This window comes from Carassius gibelio, chromosome A21 (assembly GCF_023724105.1).
Source record: "Carassius gibelio isolate Cgi1373 ecotype wild population from Czech Republic chromosome A21, carGib1.2-hapl.c, whole genome shotgun sequence".
In the NCBI taxonomy this organism is placed as follows: domain Eukaryota; kingdom Metazoa; phylum Chordata; class Actinopteri; order Cypriniformes; family Cyprinidae; genus Carassius; species Carassius gibelio.
Genome location: NC_068391.1, coordinates 17,336,040 through 17,359,352, shown reverse-complemented (window position 1 = coordinate 17,359,352; position 23,313 = coordinate 17,336,040). Strand labels below are relative to the sequence as shown.

The window sequence follows — 23,313 nt, the reverse complement described above, 5'->3', positions numbered from 1 at the left end:
AACGCTGTTGCCTAACAGCTCAGATTAAGGGAGACACCATCCAATTATGTGTCAGTGTTAGCAGGCAAATAATAGCACTCATCATTTTGAGAACTATTGTTGAGGAAGAAATGGCGAACAATGCTAAGGACTACATTTTGGACGGAAACGGCACTGAAGCGAGAGGCTCTTGACAGGGGAGGCGTGAAACTGACGGAATTTTGCCGAAGTTCTTTTAACGGTAGCGTTCGTATTTTGCTTTGCCGAGAACAATTGTAGCCCACGGACCGTAGAGGTACGGTAATCAAACAGTAGTGACTTTCTCTTTTTCTTCCCAGTCTCGGAACGGCGGGCGGAGCGACTACCTGCCAGTCAGTCGACGGAGAATGCGTATCGCGGCCTGACGTTATAATTAAACTATCCTGTAAGACATTCACAGACCTGCTGACAAGCACGTTCGCATTATGACAAAGTGGTCAGATGTTTGAGACTTATTCGCAAGGCTGCTATTAGGGAGGACCTGACAAGTCGAGCGAGGAACACACACGCACACACAAAAGCGCTTTGTGGGCGTACTGGGCGGCATGCGCTTGCTGTAGCAGGAAATATTTCAATGCTGCATTAAAAAGTTGAAAACAGGCTTCAAATTTTTGACTTCATGTATTGTCTGCTAAGTATGTTTAAATTACAGTGATTGCTTTGGTTGAAAATTGTAACGTTGATAGACGTAAATAGGAATAATGACATCAATTTATTCCAAACTGCCACTTCACACAGTTTTTCTACTTGCCCTGTGTAGTTGCAATATGTTAAATTCTCATTATTCGAACTCTTATGATCCATCATCCTATGGCCAACTTTATCATCAATCAAAAACTACATTTGCATTTTAGTACTCTGGGCCCCTGGCAAAAGAGTCCATCTCTTACAGGCTGTCCCCCTGAGACCCCCTCGGGCCCCTCCGGCCTGGCGACAGCAGAAGAAATGATGGAAAAGAAGATTGTATTACAGATGACAAAAGAGCAAAGCCCGACCTCCGGTGAGCTCTATTATTTAACATACATTATAACCCAGATCCTGATTTGTCAAAGAAGACGGAAGATATTTGCGACTGCTTGGAGAGGTGACCTGAAAAATGTATGTCTAGACATGCTGGAAACTTTTGGTGTTTGTTAACTGTGATTTCTGCTCTCTAAGGTCAGCTTGATAAATTTCTGCACTATAAAAAAAAAATAATAAAATGCATAGTTTTAACTATTGCAATCTATTTTTTGATTCTTCCAGACTTCAGGGTCTAAATTGCAAATAATTAGCAAAATTGTCTTCTGATGGACTTTTACAAACAGTTTCTCAACTCTGCAGGACCCAACATGCCATTGTGCATGCATTCTGCATTCTGCCTTCAATTTTACAAAATGGAAGCATTACATTGTCTATTTCCAGCACATGCCCTCTTTTAGAGTCTAAATTGGTATGGGGCCATTAAAACTACATGCAAGATAATTATAAATAACCCGCAAATTGTTTAAAAAGTTTTGCATGTCTTACTGCAGCTCACATCCCTTACAAAAAATTAACCATGGTTTTTATTATAGTGAAAGTGTAAACCATGTTTGTTGGACTGATTAACATATGTGACCCTGGACCACAAAACATTGATAAATAAGCTTTCCATTGATTGGTTTGTTAGGATAGGACAATATTTGCCCGATGGTAAAAAAATCCAAATACTGAGAAAATCGCCTTTAAAGTTGTCCAAATGAAGTTCTTAGCAATGCATATTACTAATCAAAAATTAAGTTTTGATATATTTAAGTTGGAGATTTACAAAATATCTTCATGGAACATGGTCTTCACTAATTTTGACCCATACAATGATTTTGGGCTATTACTACAAATATACCCCAGTGACTTAATACTGGTTTTGTTGTCCAGGGTCACATTTGCAAAACCACAGTTTTACAACAAATACCATGGTTTAACTATGGTTACTTTAGCAAAACCATGGTTAATTTGTGGTTTCCATGGTTTAACTATGTATTTTTGGTTTTATTTGTAGTTATACCCTTGTTAAATTTTCATAAGGAATATAAATTCCACAAATCCATGATGCACTTTTCTTCTAGAGAGCTTAAAGCAACTCTCCCAACAAGCTAAACAGTAAAAGCAACAGCAACTTTCCAATAACAGTTCAAGACCACACACCTGCACATGCATGCCATGCACAGACACACTCACATTCTGCTTTTTAAAAAGAAAGCATTAAATGGACAGTTTCCTGTATGCCCTCAGTGTACTTGAATGAATCTGTGGTTACTGAAAACGGTACAGAAACACAGAAACCAAATGTTAAAGATGCTCTGAAGACAACAAGACGCTGCAGTGACAAGCTGTGGAAAAACACAGTCTTTGCATCGTCTTCCCTCTGATCCCAACATTAGGAAAGAGTGGATGCACTTCATTACTTCACATAAATGTGAGTAACTGTTTTTATTACATGGTCACTCATGCTTTGTTATTACAGATTGTTTGATATGTATTTATGCATTTTTAACCTAAATCACAGCAACGTCTGTCTATGAAGGATGTAGGCTTGTCAAACATACACAACTGTTAGCCAATCACAGCAGTGGGCGTGACTCTACAATCCACCACGCCTATTCAAACAGAGAATTCTGATGAAAGGGGCTCAAAACAGGACAGAAAATAGCCTATTACTTCTAAATTATGATATTTTTGATGTACATAATTTTATAACATTATAAGTGGACCTCAGAGAACGGTAAAACAAAATAAAAAAGGCAGTTGATGACCCCTGTAAGACCACCAACCACACTTGTAGTTTATGCGTGAACACTGTAGCATTCTGCTTCGGTTTTACAAAAAGAAAGCATTAAATTTGGCAATTTCCTGTACATGACCGTCTGCGCGTCTACCTTCACATATCTGACCACTCCCTGAACTGTGACTACAGGGCAGAGAGGAAAAGAGAAAGGAGATAGATAGCACACCAGCGAGAGAAAGAGAGAGAGTTACAGCGGCTCTTTCAAAGGTGAACTCTATCTGCGCTGCTGGTATAGTGAGCAGAGGCGGGTAATAAAGAATGCCGGGCCTGACAAGGAAGGTCTGGGCGCAGGTGTTAAATCAGGCAGTGCGGAGGGCAGCCGTATGCACAGGCTGATTTATGGGCCCTTCCAACCCGTGTGTTTTAAACGTGACCTTGCGTATACACTAACCCTGACCCGGTTCTTCACCGGCCCATTTTACCAGGCGCTTCTGCTCAAATACACACACTTTCATTCCCATGCAATGCTGTGCATAGAGACTTGTCAGTTTGTCAAGCCATTATATGTATATGTTTATGACTCTGGTGTCCTTCAGATGTTGAGGATGTGAGCGCTGGAGTTGGACGAGAAGTTCTGAGGTGAACACAGCATGCATGCATTTATATGCACTGTGTCTTCATGCATTAGCTCTAAAGATCTAATTCATATGTTGCTTGATGCATCTCAGAGTGTTTGTGATGTGCATGTGCAAGACATTTTAGACAGATTTACATTACTTTATGAATCACTGGATGTTTCCAACATAAGAGATTTTAGATGATTCACAGTCCTTGATGCATCTGTGTGTGTCTGTAACATGCTGATAAATGCTCATTTAAATGTTAATGGAAGAAATTTCAGATTGATTCACATTACGAATCACTTGATGTTTGCAACATGCAGTAAAAAAAATCTGTCTGGAAGCATGCAAGAGATTTCAGATGATTTGCTTTACTTGATTACTCTGGGTGTTCATAACATGCTGACAAAAAAAAATGTGTGTGTGCATAAGACTTTTCATTCAGATTCACATTAGCTGATGCATATCTGGGTGTTTGTGACGTGGAGAAATGCAAGTATGCATTTCATTCAATTCAGACGAATCATGTTACTTAATGCATCTCTGGTGTTTGCGAAATGCTGGGGGGAAAAGTGTTTGTCCGCAAGACATTACAGACGGATTCAGTTAGTTGACCTGCTGAAAAATGCATCTTTGTGTAAGAAAATTCACATTAGCTGATACATATCTTGAAGTTTGTGATATGGTAAGAAATATGGATAAGCATACTTCTTAGACTGGCCATTCAACATGCTGAAAAAAAATATGATTCACATTACTAGATGCATCTCTGAATTTTGTTGATGCAGTGAAAGATGTGTGTATGCGTTTAACAGAGTGTGTTTGCAGCAAGCTTGCGTAGTCTGGTGTCTCCTACACTGCTGACTTGGAAACCGAGATAACAGTTTGTACGTCAGATCAGATAAAGTTAACACCAGATAACTGCACTTCATATGTTTCACTGTCCAGCTGTACCAAAAGCATCAGTTCTCTTTTAGAGTTATTACACTCTGAGCTGTGTCTATTCAGAGAGCAAACGGCTCGACACACTCTGAATATCAAAGAGGCACCGTCCACCCTGCGCAGGGGCGACTGAAGGAAACTTTGAGGGGAAAATTAATGAGCTGAAATAGTTACGATAGATATTAGCATGGCCGTGGGACCATCCCGGGATACGCACTTGCCAAAAATGCACACACTCACACTTTCCCATGTGTAGCTGGTGTGTGTTATGAGCTGCACGGGGCTCGTAAAAGGTGGATCGTGCCTGCGGTTGGGTTTTTGGGCTGGGTTTTATGACAGGTAAGGGTGTGCGAACAGCTCTCCTCTGACTCGCAGTCTGTGCCCATGCCAGCATGCCTGGTACCAGTCAAGCAAATCACTGGCGTTGAGGGTAACTTCTTTCCGCAGAGTGGTACATTTATAAAACATACTCACAGCATGTAGAATCTAAGTACTCATATTTAGTAATCCACAAATAATTTTCTGATTTCAAATCACCACACATTATTCCCCAAAAATATCTTCATACTCTTAAAACCAAATTAAAATGAATTGCTTTGTCTCTGAAATAATGTTTCTTTATCACTGAGGTCACTTCAATGTTCAATGAATAGCCAAATAGCCGTTTGGGTATTGTTTTAGCAAATTCTCATTCAGGTTTGACTCAATTTCGTTATGAAATGGCACATTTTCAGGATCCAAAAATTTTTGTACTACCCATTTTTTCCTGTTTCACTCTGAAATAAATCACATTATGGAAGTAAAATGGCTTGGGATTGTTGTTTCTTGTTGACTTTAAATGTAATTTGTGCATCACAAGTGAAAAAAACATTTGTTTCCAAACAGGTTTCCTAAACACGCCTTTTGCCCCGCCTTCTCTAGTACCACCACAAACTCCTGCCACTGTTTCAGCCAGAAGTTCACATATTATACTATTTCAACAAACAGAGAAATATTTTTAAATGGCTCCAACACAGTTTCTAATAATCTTTAAAACCATGATTAGCTGGTTCACATGTGTTTAATTAGGGTTGGAGCTAAACTCTAGTTTACTCTAGTCCTCTAGTGGCCCTCCAGGAACAGGTCTGGACACCCTTGGTTTAGATCTATGGAAAGCTGACCTCAACTTGACATTTTAAACTTGTAACTCAAAATCATTTTTTTCTTGCTACTGTGTTTTTATGAATTCTTATCTGCAGAGAGATATTTCACATGATAAGGATGCAAAGTGAAACCACCACATTTAGCTTTATGCATTGCGCAATGTATTGTGCAGTGAATTTACTCATACTGGCTTTGCAAATAATAATACATAAACAAAAATCAAACAGGTGGTGGCCTATTTCAAAAATCAAGTTAAAAGCAAGCAAGAAGCATGCAACAGATTTTGGCCGACTGTCTTGACGTCACAATTGAAAACATCAATTTCCAGCGCTTTTGTTCAGGCTAAATGAGGAGAGATGGTGTTTCATAACACTAATGATGATGCAATTCAATCATGAGTCATTTATTGATTGAACTGATGGATTTATATGTGGCTGATGGGCATCCCATCAATAGACCTGGGGCTCTTCTTAAATGTATGGAGGTTAACACAGCCCTATTACCTCCCACTTGATTCCAGTGTGTTTTTACTACATGCAAAGCCATAATTCACACACATATTACATTTCCTCCATGCTCTCTCATGTGCACACACACACACACTTATCACCTTTAACATTCCCAACCACACGTCACACCAGCAGCATCGTCCCAATGACAGTATCAGCCCGAGCTTTCAACAGCTCCGCCAGCAAATAATTAAAGACCATTATTTACCTTCTGCGAGATGAACGGCTATATCGCGCCTTTCTGTATTCCACCTTTCCTCCCCCACTTCCTCTCCCGTTCTCTTTCTCTCTTATTCCGCTCTCCCCCTGCAGTGACACGTTCATGTCAGCGCCAATAAATCATCCCAATTTGTTCCTTCTCCGCCAACATGAGCTTTAATCTTCATTTACGACTCTGTTTAGGTCTGTTTGTCTGAATCCTCTGATAAAACACTTAAGTAACAAGTTTTTTTCCTAGTGATTGTCATTTGGATGTACCGCATGTATTTTTCAGCCAAATGTGGAATATGATAAGAGAATAAAGTGTGAACAGTATGCGGGGGGACAGATGTCCAATCGTGGTGAATACAAAGTGGTGAGTTATTGTAACACTCAATCTGAAAATTAAACTGAATTCACGGACTTCTCGGTTAGAGAATATACTGTCATTACTGTACATTTATAAAAAATGAGTGTTATTAAGCTAAGATCTTATCCTACTTGTGTAACATTAAAAAAACATTTTTTTAATTTTTTAAAGCCTGGTCCGAAGGTTTTTTCTCCATTCTGTCACCGATGGAGTTTTGGTTCCTTGCCACTGTCGCCTCTGGTTTGCTTAGTTGGGGTCACTTCATTTACAGTGATATCATTGACTTGATTGCAAATGATTGCACAGACACTATTTAAACTGAACTGAGATGATGACATCACTGAATTCAATGATGAACTGCCTTTAACTGTCCTTTTGCATTATTTTACATTATTGACGCTGTTTTCCTAATTAATGTTGTTCAATTGCTTTGACGCAATCTTTTTTGTTTAAAGCGCTATATAAATAAAGGTGACTTGACTTGACTTAAAAAGCTCTTTTTATTTGCTAAAACATTCTGACCGGACATCTTGCACGTTAACAGAGGGTATGACCCAAATGATAGCTTAACAGGTTAGTATGCTATAGCTGAAGAAACGTGTGAAATGCTTACTTTGATTGTTTGTTGCTTCAGTTATATCGTGGGATATATCATATTTACTAAAAATAACACATGGTTAAAAAGACTAGATAAATTACCAAGCAGTTGAGATTTCCAATCAGGCACTGAATAGGACACTCAAAACAAGTTCTTTCAGCCAATGGAAATGCTTTGATATCGAAATGAACACTAATTGCTAGAATATTGTGCCAGCAGAAACATAAGTTGAGAAACTGGCTATTGCTAGATATTGGAAATGACCAAATATCAGCCGATTAATCAGTGTGGGTGATCGGTGATAATCACAGAGCCAGAGGCCAAAGGTCAAGTGAACTGGAGCTCACTAATTTCCCAATCTTGTTCCCTCCACATCCTACATTGAGCTTTACTACAGACAAAAATAAAGAAAGAAATGACAAAGCCGTCAACATTGAAAAAGAAAAAAAAAAACATTTAAACCATCCTACTTGCCAACTTGATTCAAAGTTTTATATACATACTTTTAGAGCAGAATAATCTAAAACTTTAGCCTTGCTTGGTTCCTTTTTTCCTTCGTTCCCGCCGGTCCCATGTTGCTCTGCGGTGGAGGGGAGCATATGTGTCTCTATCATGGCTCAATTACAGCCTTCTTGCCTCAGTATGAGAGATCTGTTATGAATACACAACCGCCGCCACCAATCACCATAACCACTGCTCTCATTACCATCCCTTTAACCGGAGCGATTATTACCCTTTTATTAATGGAGAGAGAGAGAGAGAGAGAGAGAAAAGAGATACAGCAGAGCGCAGTAAACGAGTGTCAGGTTCGGTGCACGCACTGAAAAATTAAACCAATTAGGAGTGCCGTTAGGAGCCCCTCCGTTCGCATTCCTCTCCGAGCCACTGAACAGCTCCGAGGAAAGAGAGACCGAGGGAGAGAGAGATAGAGGGGGGGAAGAAAGAGTTCGGCACTCTATTCTGTCATGCTTGGTGAAGAGCGGAGAAGAGCGGGAGCGAGAGAGCAAACGCTGCTGCTGAGTGGCGGATTAAAAGCAATCTATATCCACATAAATCATTGATTAAATGAATCATGAAATTAATATGTAAATTGTGTGTTTAACCTCTATTTATATACCACTGTCTGTCATCGTAGCGTAAATCTAAAACTAATTGCGATTTCTCAGCGAGCCTGGGAAACTGCAAGAGAGAGACAAGGAGTGGAAAGAGGGAGGAAGAGAGAGGTAAAAGTCTGACATATTTATTAACTAAACGTTCAACTACATCAACTTACTCATTAACGGCAATATTAAAGGAGAGTGGTGAGAAAACCACACTGTTTGTGCTGCATCAGCTCTCTGAGTGTAACAAACATAAGAGATTCGTTAGGCCCAGAAACACGCCAGGTTGTCTGACAACTACAAGAGCCTATTATATTAATGCTGTATAATCCATACAATTTGTACCTAAACATATTTGATAAAGGGCTGCAACTAACAGCTGTTTTGAGAATCAGATTGCCAATTGTTGGTTTGATTATTTGAGAAGTACAAAACAGTTCAAAAGCAATTAATAAAATAATTTTATTTCATATATGTTCTAGTGTTCTCCTAAAAACAATGAGCAACAAGCACTTCACTGAACATCTATTTTGATGATTACTTGTTCGATTCATTGATTAATAGGGGCAACAAAAAAAAAGCATGCTGTTTTTGACAAATAAAATCGAATTTAATCTGCTGATTATTTGTAATCTGCTAATTATTTTCAGATTAATCTAAATAAAAATAAAAACTGCATTTAATAATTTAACACACAAATCATTTAATTACTATATTACTACTTCAATTATATTTAATTACTATTTAAAACTAATTTAATGTATTTTATTAATTAAATTTATATAATTTTTACAAAGTTTGCATTAATGAATATATAAATAACTAAATCTTTGTCAATTCATTTATTATAAATTTGAAAAAAAGCAATGTTTAGTTTTTGTTTAAAAATTCAACAAGTGCAACAACTTTTTCTCATTTATCTGTTTTGTTGGATTTAAAAAACAGTAACAAGTCAACTGAAGATTATATAACAAAAAACGTATGTAGGCTATAAAGTGTATGCAAAAACATAAAACACATAAAGAGCACAGACGCAGTAAATCAGGGTTAAACATCTGGTCCACTATTTTCATTATTGATTTGTATTGATCTCATTGATTTACTGTTGTGGTTTGATATATATCTTATGAACACCTGATAGTATCTTAAATAGGTGCTAAAACACAACAGAAAAAAAAAAACTAAAAAATACTGCAGATATGCTAACGCTGCTATATATTATGTAAGTATCAAAGCCGACTGATGCCTGTGTGACAGATACAAAGTTTATGGATCCCATTGGCCATTCTAGAGACGGTAGTGCTGTGTGTGCGTGTGTGTGTGTGTGGGTGATATAGCTGAGGTGGAGTGATGGGATCGGAGGTCCTCCCTGCCCCGGCTGACATAAACCACACTCTGGACAGTCCAGCAGGCCACAGAGGACCCTGATTTATAGTCAGGCGAAAGCCAGGACAGCCGTGGTGATCTTTCTATAAAACATCAAAAAAAGCTCTGACCCATCCATTACCCACAAGCCCCTGTGGAACAGACGGGTCAGGTGTGCTTGCCATCCCTCACACTGAGGCACCATGGGAAAAGTCAAGAAGAGAGTGTGTACTGCTGAATTACAGCACAGTGAAAAAGATACTAAGTTCCTTCAGTCGTAAATATTAGCACTATTTTAACTCTACTTGATCAAATTGTTACAAATAAACTGTAAAGCAAAAGTCATTATTCATAATTGGGACTGTGCTCAGATATTACATTTTATTTTAAACTTTTCTACACTCATTGGACGTTGTTCATAAAATACAAGCAGAACACATTTGTATGTCCATTTATTTTCATATATATATATATATATATATATATATATATATATATATATATATATATATATATATATATATATATATATATATATATATTATTATTATTATTATTATTATTATGGCTGGTAAGCGATAAAAAATTTAATATAATTGATTACATGATGTGGTGATTAATTAATCGAATTAATTGCACATCAAATTTGTAGAAAACACTCCCAAAAGATCGTTTAAAGTAATTGTTGTGTGAAGCATAAAACAGAGATTACAAAATGTGGGTTCAGCAAGAAATATTTTGTTCGATAAAATGTATTACATATAGCTCATATGGACATTTATTCATTTGATTCGTTCAAATGGCTGATTCATTTAGGAGTGAAGTAAATGGTTCTTTATGAATGGTTCATTGAATCATTAGGCTTGTTCGACTTGAAGCGTGTCATCATCATCAGACCGATCGGTGTGTGACATCAAAGAACTGCTTTAGAGAGCAGACGACTCCTTGTGCTTCTGAATCGTTCTCGCGGTACTTTGATGTCATACACCGGTCGGTCTGTGCAGCTCCACTACAAAGCCAATGCGACTATGGCCAGAGGTTCAGCGTGCCAAATGGTTCACCAAATTCATTCAAAATGTTGATTAAGAAATGAAATGTCACTGTGGGTTGCTCGGCCATTAACAGTTCTGCTTTATCTTTATCTTCTGGTTGGCAAAACTGAGCAAAACAGACAACATTGTGTCTAAAATAACACAATATTAACTTCTTAATGCACTGCTGTATAAGAGGAGTATCACATTTGCACTCGTGATATTGCACTTAGCCTACACAGCTCGTGTGATATTTCTTAACAATGTGTTGTAAATATGAGACACAATCTCAAACGGGCGTTTTGCCCCATATCTTGAATTTCTTATGCTCACATGTTCAGATAATAACAGCTCTCAAGGACTAAACATTAAGGATAATTGGTAAGTAAAAAAAACAAAAAACTTAAGTTCTTCAAAGCCCTACTGTTAAACCTACCAGAAAAACGTAAAATATATTTATTTCAGTTTTACACATAAGGAACAGATGAAAGAAACTCAGGTTTGGAAAGCCCTTTAAATGGACCTTCCTGCAGAAAACTATAAAGCGGCCATTATGTTATATAAGGGTATATTTCAGTATTTTTTTTTTCATATTAAGTCAAAATCTAAAACTTTAAAACACATACACGTCTCTCTCACACACACAAGTGTTCAGAGACAGGAAGGTGAAAGGCAATGTATCCTACATTTGACAAGAATGCAGAGCAAGAAGGGCCACATTCTCACACACACTGAGGTGGTTTCTGATATGTTATCTGATACATGCACTAAACTGAAGGCAGATCATTGTCAGTGTGTCTTCAAACGAAAGCAATAAAGCGATGTGCATGCTCTCACCCTTGTTTCCCTAATTCACTTCATTTCATTTTAACTATCCGTAACAATCTGGCGAGACATTACCCTGTAATGAAACCACACAGGGCCTGATTGTTTTCATCAGAGAACCCCCCCCCCACCCCATCTCACATACACAAATAACACCCATTGCTTCTGATAAACACAATATTTACACGGGTTCAGACAGCATCAGCCCACACATACATATGCACGAACAGACCACATTACTAGGAGAAGAACCTACAAAGTGGTTTGTGGTTTAATTTAACCATCCATCATTAATAACTTTAATTCAATCTGTTTCATGTGTTACGGATTTAAAAAGAGCTGAATTATTTTATTACTAATCTATGGGATTGTAAAAGTTGTTATTATTAGGGTGAGTGTGGGCGTGGTCTTTAGCCATCTTTCTGATTGGATGAAGAGTCTCTGTAAGGCATTTTTAAGACACCGACATCATAACGGTGAATAAACACATAACCTGCTTTATAGAGTGGTTCCAATTTACAGTCTGTGCACATGCTTAACATGTTTCCAAACAGGCCTAGGGCTGCTATTAATGGAAACTATCTTCATACTTATGAGGGCATGGGAAAAAACACTAGAGAATGGAAAACACATTAAAGCAACTGTTATTGAGCATGTCCATGATTCGCATTTAGGACTGTTTGAATCTCTTTCAAATTAAGAAACAAATAAAGTGCAATGCAAACCTGAGCAGGGTGATTTTTTCATTGTTATTATGCTTATCTGTTTTAACTAAAGTTAATAATTTTTTTTATAGTTTTCTAAGTTTCCTAAATCTTAAAATCAGATCACTTGAGGGCAGTATGATTGAATTACATTTTGTTAATGAGTAAATTTGATATCGCAGTGATGACATCTCACCATTGCATTTTATATATATATAAGCTAATTTAGTCTGAGGATTATGCATCTACATTATTGATATCAACATTTACCAGTCATGTAAAGCAATATTAAATAACTAATAATCCCATCTTATATATATATATATATATATATATATATATATATATATATATATATATATATATACACACACATTTTAAATATATATTTACACATGACAGGTAAAAATTGATAGCCTGAATGCACTGTAAGTCGCTTTGGATAAAGGCGTCTGCTAAATGCATAAATTTAATTTAATTTTAATATGTATAAATATATATATATAAGAGCATCATGCCGGCCATGAAGTCACCACATACCCAGGGATTTCTTGATTTAACCCAGACGCAGAAAGAGACTCATATACATACAAACACCCCCCCCCCCCCCCCCCCACGACCCTATCTCTCCTCACATTCCACCTTGCTTTCATCTTTCCTTCTTCTTTTAATAATCCAGAGCAAGCAGATGTTTCCATGTTTGACTGCAACATGACATCAGTATACCTTCAGTCAAAGACAACATTTTGTGTTTACAATGTATACTTGAATAATTTTATGAATTATAAAATATACATTCTATCAAATTTCTATAAAATCCAAATGCCTGTTCTTCTGTGTGTATTCTAAATACATATTTTATGCATATAAAAATAAAATGTTAATGAATATATAATAATTATAATTAAAGAAGAATAAAAGTTTTATACATTTTTTTCATTAAATACAATATAGAGAGAGTGAGAGAAAAAGTACTAAATAATTCTAATAGCTGGCCTCTAAATAAATAAATATTTAAAGGGGGGGGGGGGGTGAATTGCTATTTCATGCATACTGAGTTTTTTACACTGTTAAAGGGACAATAAGTAACTTTTTAGGTATTTTATTATCTAAAATCAATATTTTTATTCATAAATATGCCCTCAATGGTGTACAAATACCTATGCCAATGTTTAAACTAATCCTCGTAAATGAAGAATTTATTATCTTTATATACATGGGACGGGTAGGTTGACGGAGGCTTCCATGTAGTTCCGCCATCTTGCAAAACTATAATAGCAGAGAGGGACAAAAAGTACTAAGCCAACGCGTTTCCACAGCGCGTTTTCGGTCAGAGCCAGAAACGCAGGTGCAGAGCAGTGAGAGGCGCTTGAAACTGCACCGGCAAGTTTAAAAGTCTGGATTGCATTCTTATTATGGACCATACATATGCCGCGCCACAGGAGAAGAAAACATTGTCGCCAAAACAGTCAAAAATAGAACGTAAAAGGAAACGTGACCGTAGATTACAGAAAACAAGAGTTAATGTCGGGGAAGCTTTTTCTAGGTGGAAAGAGCTAATGCTTGATAAAGATTTCAAAAGAGACGCTGAAGTGGCCAGTTTTCTTCTCGACAGGTAAGTCAGTGTTACAGTCTATATTATAATATTTTTTTTATATCTAACAATGCATATAATTCAGAAAATATAACGAATAAATTAGACATAACTACTAATTACAATATTTCATGTTTTCCACAGTCAGTAATTCATACTGTAACATTCGTTTGTTAGTTGTCATGTTGCAGTTTGTTTGAAATAACACACCTGTTCACCTGAAGGAAAACTCGACGAAGTGCTATTAGAAGACATCCTGTCAAAGCTTTTTGGTACATATCGCCTACCGTAGATGCAACGCGCATTTGAAAAAGCGAGGCGCTGGAGAGCAAAGTTAGTTTGAATGCAAAATACAATTTCACCACTAGATGGGAGTAATTCCTACTCCGTGTCCCTTTAAAGAGTTGGATTCCCATGCTAAACATGGAAAAAGTTTCAAAAATTAAGTTGTACGTTTGAAGGAGTATTTCTGTTCCAAAAATACCTCTTCCGGTTTGTCACAAGTTTCGGAAAGTTTTTTTCGAGTATAGTTCTGTGTGACGTTAGATGGAGCGGAATTTCCTTATATGGGTCCTAAGGCACTTCTGCTGGAAGAGCGCGCGCTCCCTTATAGGAGAGCACTGAGAGCACAGACATTCACTGATCAGAGCGAGAGCGTCGCGAAATGTCACAAAAGAAGTGTGTTTTTGGTTGCCAGGGCAAGACAACCCTGCACAGATTACCAAAAAAAAAACAATATTAAGGGACCAGTGGATGGAGTTTATTTTTACAGAGCATCAACGGAGTTGTGCAAGTGTTTGTGTTTGTTCCCTGCATTTCGAAGATGCTTGTTTTACAAACAAGGCCCAGTTTGACGCCGGATTTGCACATCGTTTATTTCTTAAGGATAATGCAGTCCCAACGGAAAAGGGTCACGATCGTGTGTTGGAACCGCATGCGGTGAGTAAAACGGCTTCAAATATTTCTGTGTTGTTAACTTAGCTGTTGGCGTGTAAGCACTAGGGATGGGCATTCGATTAAATTTTCTTAGTCGATCGTCGGTAGAATTAACGATCGACTATCGATTAATCATTAATATTTTTATAATATAATTATTTATTTTTTATAATAAAAAAATGCAATGAATACAAAAATACAGCGTGTTTTTCCTCGGTGAGACCTTTATTACAAGATCATCTTGTGACAGACAGTTAAACTACATTCAGGCAAACCGAACATATATGCGCGTGCATATGCAGTGCTCTAAAGCAGCGGAACCTGCAGCTGCTAGCAGGCGTTTTTAAACAGAGACCTCATTCGTTCCAAAATAATAATAATGATAAAAGAATCATGTTAAACAATAACATAAAAAAAAAACATTATAATACTTAGATCTGACAGATTTTGTCAAAATGTAAATCAAAACTATCCAAGCCAGAAGAAAAGGCCAGATATTAGCCTTCCTAACAATTACGCTAACGTAACAAATTATGCTACTTAAAGCCTCATGAAAAATAACTAACTTTAATAACTAGCATACAACTTCTGCACGAGTCTACGAATTTTTGCTGAGAAATACCGTATAAGCATGTTGACATGATCTGGTGTCAGACGCGACCGCAACCATGGTGACCGTCAGTCCAGCCGCCGAAAACACCCACTCTGAGGGAACTGACGTTGCCGGGATGCACAGGTACATCATTTGAGTCGTGGCCGAGTTGAACTTAAACACCCCATCGCAATGTTTGCAGTTAACTAGTTCGCTTTTTAAATCAAAATGGTCCCACGCCACACTTCGCCGTGACATCTTCATGATTATTCTTTGAAATCAAAATGGAAGATCACAGATAACCGAGTAGGGTGTCAAATATTGCACCCTGGTGGTAAAATATTTAATTGCTGCCACACAGTGAAATTCATTTAATTGCTTCAAGACTCGCACTACGCAACGCAACCTGCATTAGATTAAAAAAAAATGCTTTAGATTAATCGATAACAAATTAACATGATCGAGGAAAATCTTAATGATCAATTATCGATCGTCGATTAATCATGCCCATCCCTAGTAAGCACATCAAGTAAACAACATGCGATGTTGTCATCAAACTGCACTTCCCACATGTACAGCTTAAAAAAGAAAAAAAGACGACAAAGTGGAACTTAGTCATTTTCCAAAACCGCTAAGCAAATATATACAGTTTCAGTACATACCACATAGAGACGCTGTTGCTGATGCTGCTCTTGTTAAATTTCAACCTCTGGATCTGTTTCTGGATCATAAATATACGCTGAATCTGACTGTTAGCCATGGTTTGTTTTGGTTGGTTTTGTCCTCACGGTAATGTCACAGCTTCCTCAACGCAAAAGCTTACTCGCGCTCGTGATTCTTTAGCTCCGCCCACACGTCACACCTCCAGCCTGTCGTGTTTTTCCGGGAAAAATCGGTACAGACTATCTTTCTCTTATGAATATAATAAAACTAAAGACTTTTTGGAGTTATGAAGGATGCAGTACTACTCTATAGGTACTCAAGATTAACAAGATATGGAGTGAAAACGAGCATTTCACCCCCCCCTTTAATAACAAAATAATTAATATTTTCTGTACACACTACACACAGCTAGTTTCCACAATATAATTACTTAGGTTTTTCATTTGCAATAATAGATAGACAATACATTTGCAATATGGACACAAACATTCATAGAGACACATTTGCAGTTTGATGCTTCAGAGACTGTCACTGCCATTCTCACAATTTCTGCAAAACCTCGTGGCTAGTCAGTGGAACTTAAATCTGCAGAATTCAACATCAACATCAAATACATCACACTAAACCAAATGTTTCAATTTGCAAGGCATGCAAAATGTCATTTCATTTCAAAACTAGGGTTGTTTTAAGACTGAGCTCTTCAATTCCGAGCAAGCCTCCCTTGAGGTCATTAACAAGACACGAAGTTGAGCGGCACTGTGCTCTTCAGGTGAACCCATCTATCCAAGCTAGACAGAGAGGGGGTAATGCGGCGAATTATGGCCTCCAGATGTGAGAGACAAGTTTAAACACTCTTCCGAGCAGGGCAAAGCACGACTTTGTCATTTCCTCAGATCTTCACATCTTTCAAGTTCTTCAAAACGGGATTCCAAGAGTCAGAGCGCTTTCAGACAGAGTGTCAAACGCTCACTTGAGCTCGCCTGTCATTACCATAACCTCTGCGCGAGACGCTTTTGTGCGAGCAGATCAACAGCTGCTAGCTCGCAGGAACGGTGAAGTGCAGTGGAACATCTCATGAAATATTAATCAGCATAATTGGGATGCTAGTTAGAGCTTCTTTGACCAGCTTTAGTCCCCTCCAGCGCAGCGCTTAGCTTAGTGTCAAACTAAACTATTAAAGTGGCAGAAAAATATGATTAACTCCTGAAAATGGATTAGATGGGGCTTATGTTTCAGGGCCTTTAAAATACTCACTAAAGCGCTCTAATCATCTTCTCGCCACCAACTCTGCCACGAAAGACAATTGGGGTGTGGGTGGGGGGGGGGGGAGAAAACACCAGCTCTTCTTCCGGTACAAACTACTTTGCCGATTTCAGTGTCACATTCAATTTTATGCTTCCTGCTTCTCCCCAGATCCCCATCCAAAAACAAGCATTTAAAACATCAGTCCTAATTAGATGATTAGTGCTTGGAAGGGCAAGAGATAAGTCATTTGCATAATTCAATCATAAGAGTTAGAGATACATATTTCGATGTTCGTTTGTACAATTATCTCCGCTGTCCTGGGGGCTGTGATACTAATGTGATTAAACAATACTCTTGCACGGGGCCTAGTGTCCTCCATTAAAGCACTGCTAGAGGCAAAGCAAAAATTAATTTTAGGAGACAATCAATTTTATTCTACATGACTGTAATAAATATAGCCCGGCTGCAGATGTGTCATTAAGCTCAGGAGGAGACTTTCCCAAAGTCAAAATGACACTAGTCTCTTTCTCTCTGAGTGTCATTTCTCCTCTTGTGAGATTCTTGACAGGCCATATCCATCCGTCTGTTTTAACCTCTTACATCTCTCTCCCACATCAGCGAACACCTGCTATTCCTCATCCCCATCGAGACGGTGTATATTAAGAGCTAACTTCATAATTGCAGTTCCTCAAACATCGTTTAATGATTGCGGATGTCAATATGTCATTTGTGCAGATTCACATATACGTAGTGGCGTTCTTAATTTGTTTTCATGATTTCCGTGCCTAGAAGATTCAAGTAGCGCCTTTCCATCACTAATTGACCACATGTGTCTTTGCTTTGCCTCTAATTCATTGGTTATGCATGGGACTAGTTACTAAAGCGCTGTGGCTTGGAACAGGCACAGGTTGTTTTATAAGAGCCCGTCAGCAGTTAAGCACTCGCATGTCTCAAACATGTTCGCAATAAGACAGAGATGGACAGAATAGCCAGTCTGTTAGACCAAATGCCAGCTTGCCTTTACAAAATATGTTCAACCACCTGTAAATACAGCTCTCTAAAAATATCTATCAATCTTACATAGTGGCACAAAAAGTTATTGGACTCTTACTCCGAAAAGAAAAAAAGTGTTTGTATACTATATACATATATAGATATATACATATATACACACACATATATATACACATATATATATACACACACACACACACACACACACACACATATATATATATACACACACACACACACACACACACACACATACATTATATATATATATATATAAAGGGCATTTTTCTTGTTTATCTCTTGTTTATTGATGTTGTGTTTGCTTTTAAATGTAAACACAGTATAAATAATATTACAAAAGAAGGTTGTTAGGTTACAAATCATGACATACTATTTAAAAAGATGATAATGTGATGATGTGTGGCCTGACTGTTCAATGATGGGCCACTGAATATGAGATATGACTGCAGATGCACTGAAGCCCCTCTTGATGCTTCAAATTGTATTAATTTATAATTTACTGTGCAAAAAGGGTAAATGAAAAAGTGAATGTGCAAAAAAAAAAACATCCTCAAAAAAGGTGGATGTATAATTAATGGCTGACATTAAGGTGTGCCGAAGGAAGAGCGACAATCCGAGAAGATTTGATGAGACAGCGGGGTGTCTCGGGTGCCTGGGCCGAGCCGAGCGTCGCAGCCTTGGGCGAAGCCACAGGCGCTGAGCTGCTGTCCATATGGACCAAGCGCGCACACGTGCACGCGCGGCGAAACCAAGAGATGTGGAGGCTCGCGGTCACGCTCTGGAGCGCGCGTCCGTCATTGTGTCTTTGATTTAAAGTTTTGATTTGAAGTTTAGCTTCATTTAGTGTTCACACTTCATGCGTGACTCAAAATCAGACCGAATCAATCATAAGTTAGATACTAATTCAAATTAATCTAAAGAACATGCTTCTTAAAGGTGTCAAATTGTGCATTTTAGGGAATCTGAAACGGAGCACTTTGACGCGCAGTGTGATGGTAGCTCGCGCCTGGGGCAACGATGGGAATTAGACACATTTTAAATTAATGACTAAAAAAAGCAAATCGCTTCAAGAGGCGAAAAAAAAATATGACAGGCTTTCGAACAAGTAATGCGTTTTATGATTTAACTTGACATTTCCTGCAACTCCTGCTATAAAGTGCGATTGGCATGAACGCAAACAGGGATGTTGCTGTCATTTTTATGATGTTACCCGCATGAAGTAACTCTGTGGTCAGTGATGCAATAAATATTAGTGGACAAGAGCTTTCTGCACTTTTTTTATTCCTGGATGTTCTTGTACTTGATGGAGAGAGAAAAAACAGTTAAACTAATCCAATCCACCTTTGCGAAGAGGCAGGAGCGCAAGCAGATGTTCATCTCTAATGTAATTCCCATTCAATTTCCTAAGTGCAGTCCCCAAGTGCAAACTAGTTTAGTGTTATGTTTAGCTTGCAAATTTCGTTTTAATAAATAATGAATGCATTAAAACCTGGAGATCAATTGCGAGCTGAAAAATCATAAAAAGCGAGAAGTAAGTGCCGCGTGCGTTTGCTGATTTGGACACTTTCTGTGTGTTTCAGTCTGGAAGTTTTAAAGAGCACTTTTGCATATTTTAGGCTCTATCTTAAACCCTAATGAGCGTCCGACATAGACAGCATATTCAGCTGCTGACTTGAAACGCGCCGACTGCAGAGCGTTCATATAACGCTTTCTGTATGATTCTGTATAAAGAACCCAGAACCAACTCTTTTTCAAATTCGGTTTCATTTTAAATAAATAAATATCTATATGACTTTCAATTCCCTAAAGTACTGTAAAATATGGACAAAACGTGCAGTATAGGTATATGACAGAGTAGTCCAATTTTCCGATCGAATGATTCTTATCAACCGGTTCTTTTTAGTGAATCAAAAACGTAGAGCGCAATCAGCGTGGTCCGATTCCTGAACGAATGACTCGTATGAGTCGGCTCGTTTTAGTTCATCAAAACACAGAGTGCAACCAGAGTATGACTTTAAATTGTGTTTTGTGAACCAGAAATTTTTATAAATCGGTCCTAGTGAATATAGTTACTAATTCATCATGTCCGACTCCAAGATGCCTAAAAGTTAGGCTGTTGTAATCAGTGATTATTTATACATAGGCTAGCCTACACACACACACACACACACACACACGCGCAAAAAGAATAGGCTTCTTTCTTATATAATTATTTAGGCTTATTTAAAATATAGTTTGCTTACTAGCTTAAATGTCTTTGTAATGTAACTTTTGCAACAATTGTTTCATATTGTCTGTTCTGAGAAATGTGATACGATCTGACTGTTTGAATGAGTAAGGTCATTGAATGCAATAAGAATTGCAATTTCTTTTTTTCATAATATTCATTCTTTAAAAGGATTGTGAAACAAAGGATCTGTTAGGCAATCATTAAGAGGAAACAGAAACAGTATCGTCAAATTCCCTAAGATTCCCACCCCTATCTGTTTTGTTGGTCTGTATAAACATGCAATAGCATGAATGCCTTTGGACATTGTGTCGCGCTATAAGGGGTTTTAAAAATGCCATGTCCTATGACCTCTTTAATTTTGTTCCACCCTGTTTGGCTGGTTTCAATATGACAATTCGCCCTGTTTAAACACCCCCTTAAGTAGACAGCTCAGTATAAATTTTGAGACACACTCCTCACTTGCTTCGCCATGGCTGTCCCGTACAAACCGATGCAAAAGACACCCATTTGTCTCAGCTTAGCCCTTCTCCCATGAGCCTGTGCTGAAGGAGGAGAGAGAGAAAGAGAGAGAGAGAGAGGGAGATAGGGAGCGGAGGCGAGGGGGCAGCACGCACATTAGTTTCAGCCATCTGGTAGCGGGACGGTGGATGATGTTTAAATCTGACTATAAAAGCGATGCTTGCGAAGGTGAACTGTAAAGCAACGACGCCGAGGAGCAAATTCAATTTCAGGGGAGCCCATTGCTCAGGCAATTTCATTATCCGTCCGTATGCTGCAATCTGACGGAAGAGTGAAAAGCGCAGCGTTCCGCACCTCATTCTCTTATTGTCCATTTTGCCTGGACTCAAAATTAAACAAAATAATGTTGTAAAACGGTCTCTCCTCCGCTCACTCTCTCCTCGCTCTCATTTCTAATTAGATGTGCAAGGCAGATTGATTCAGAACTACGCAAAGCCCAATGAAGTGACGGGGGATTCTTCTGGAGGTTGTGCTTGGGATGTTAAAAGGTTAATTACCGAACCTTGCCCAGAATGGCCATCTGGATATGCACTCTTTCTCTCTCTCTTTCTCTCTCTCTCTCTCTCTCTCCTTAAAACACACATATGTGCATCTACACACACACATACTCTGTGCAAAACTTTAAGACCACGTTTATCAACCTTCTCAACCCAAACATATCTTCAATACCTGACAATTTACCTGTTAGAAATTAAGAAAATGGAAATAGAGAATTGGAAATAATAGACCTGATGCAAACTTCTTCATGGAGTTTTTAAGGTTACCATAGGTTTTTGAGGACAGGCTTTACTAAAACTTGTTTTAAATAAATTAATAAAAATAAAAAATAAATAAAAAACAATATATTTATTATTATATTACATTATTATATTTAATTAATAATTTATATTGTGTAATAACATTATATATGTTTCATTATTTTGTTATTAATTTTTTTTTTTATTTTTTTTTTTATAAAATTAACACAAATGATTTCAAAATGATTTGTTAAGTGTCTTTTAAAAAGTCAATTTAAGAGTAGTTCCGGACAGAGAATGTTTATGTACAATGTTTTGATTGTTATTCCACTAAAAGCAAAGATGCTGCAGTTTTCATACTAACATATAATTAGACAATTTTTTTTTTCTTGGATGATAAAGGTGCACTGCTCCCTTGAGTCCCACCACACCAATCACACACACATAAGCTGATATTACTGCAGCTGCCTGAGAACACTAATGCATCTGTCATGATAGCAAGCTAAGAATAACATCTCTACGCCAAACACAGCCACAGATCCAGGAAAGGTGATTCATTGATTTATGCAACATTGCTCAACACCTTATCCAAATGAGACGTGGGATATCATCCAGACAAATGGAGTACCAAACAAGAACTCCAGATCTGACCCTGGATATGACAAGGGTGCATAAAGGTGCATGAATGATACTGATGTCTATTTATGCAAGCAAATAACTAAATAAAGTGAAATACGACCGAAGTATGACCCCTAGTCCAAAGAGCTGTCATTGTATAAGCAAGAATAAATCACATGAAATATAACTGCATTGAAACCCCAAAACATTGTAGAATGATCAATAAATCATGATGAGTCAGTTTACTCATATAAAAAATCAAAACGTCCCAATTAAAGTTATAAATGTAGTAGATCCAGGAAAGGTTAACTTATACAGATTATAAAGACAAAAAGTAAAAATGCATGCTAGTTAAAAATATAATAAAATAAATAATAATAATAAACTTTTCTTTGCTGTACAGATTGCTTTATGACATAAGTTAAAAAAAAAATACTCCAAGCTCAATTAGCTTAAAAAGAATGTGAGAGTATAAAAATCTGCCTTCCAGACAGGAAGATATATATATCCTTGCAAGTGTATATAAATATCATATTATTGTTTCTAGTTTATTTAAATCGCTGTTATGTAAAAAGCAGGTCAAGTGGTCAGTGAGACAAATGAGCCAAAAAATTCAAAATAAAGTTATTTGCTTGAATCTGGAGAAATCAGTAATTAATTTAAGGTGGTTTTTTTGTTTGTTTGTATGTTTGTTTTTACTTTTTTTATTACTATTTTTATTACTGCATTTTTCTCTGTACAATGATTTGATTCGAAACGGAAAAGAGGTCAAACCCGCAGGTGGTTTGGCGGAAAGAAGAACTAATCGCAACCAGTTTTAGACAAAAGTTTAATTGTGGACATTTACTGCGTTTTGACAAGCTCACAAATAGCACTTTATAATAACTTTTTAATAGGTAAATTAACTTAAAACATTATTCTTTTATATCAAAATTCATTAATTAACTTGTTTAGATCACGTGCGTTAAAACAGAA

At 37.4% G+C, this 23,313-nt stretch overlaps 1 protein-coding gene across 1 annotated transcript in view; it reads right to left on the bottom strand.

Annotated features, from left to right (window-relative positions):
• LOC127942014 (dachshund homolog 2-like) overlaps positions 1-23,313 on the bottom strand; it is a 135,738-nt gene that overhangs the window by 111,556 nt on the left and 869 nt on the right. The window lies entirely within an intron of this gene.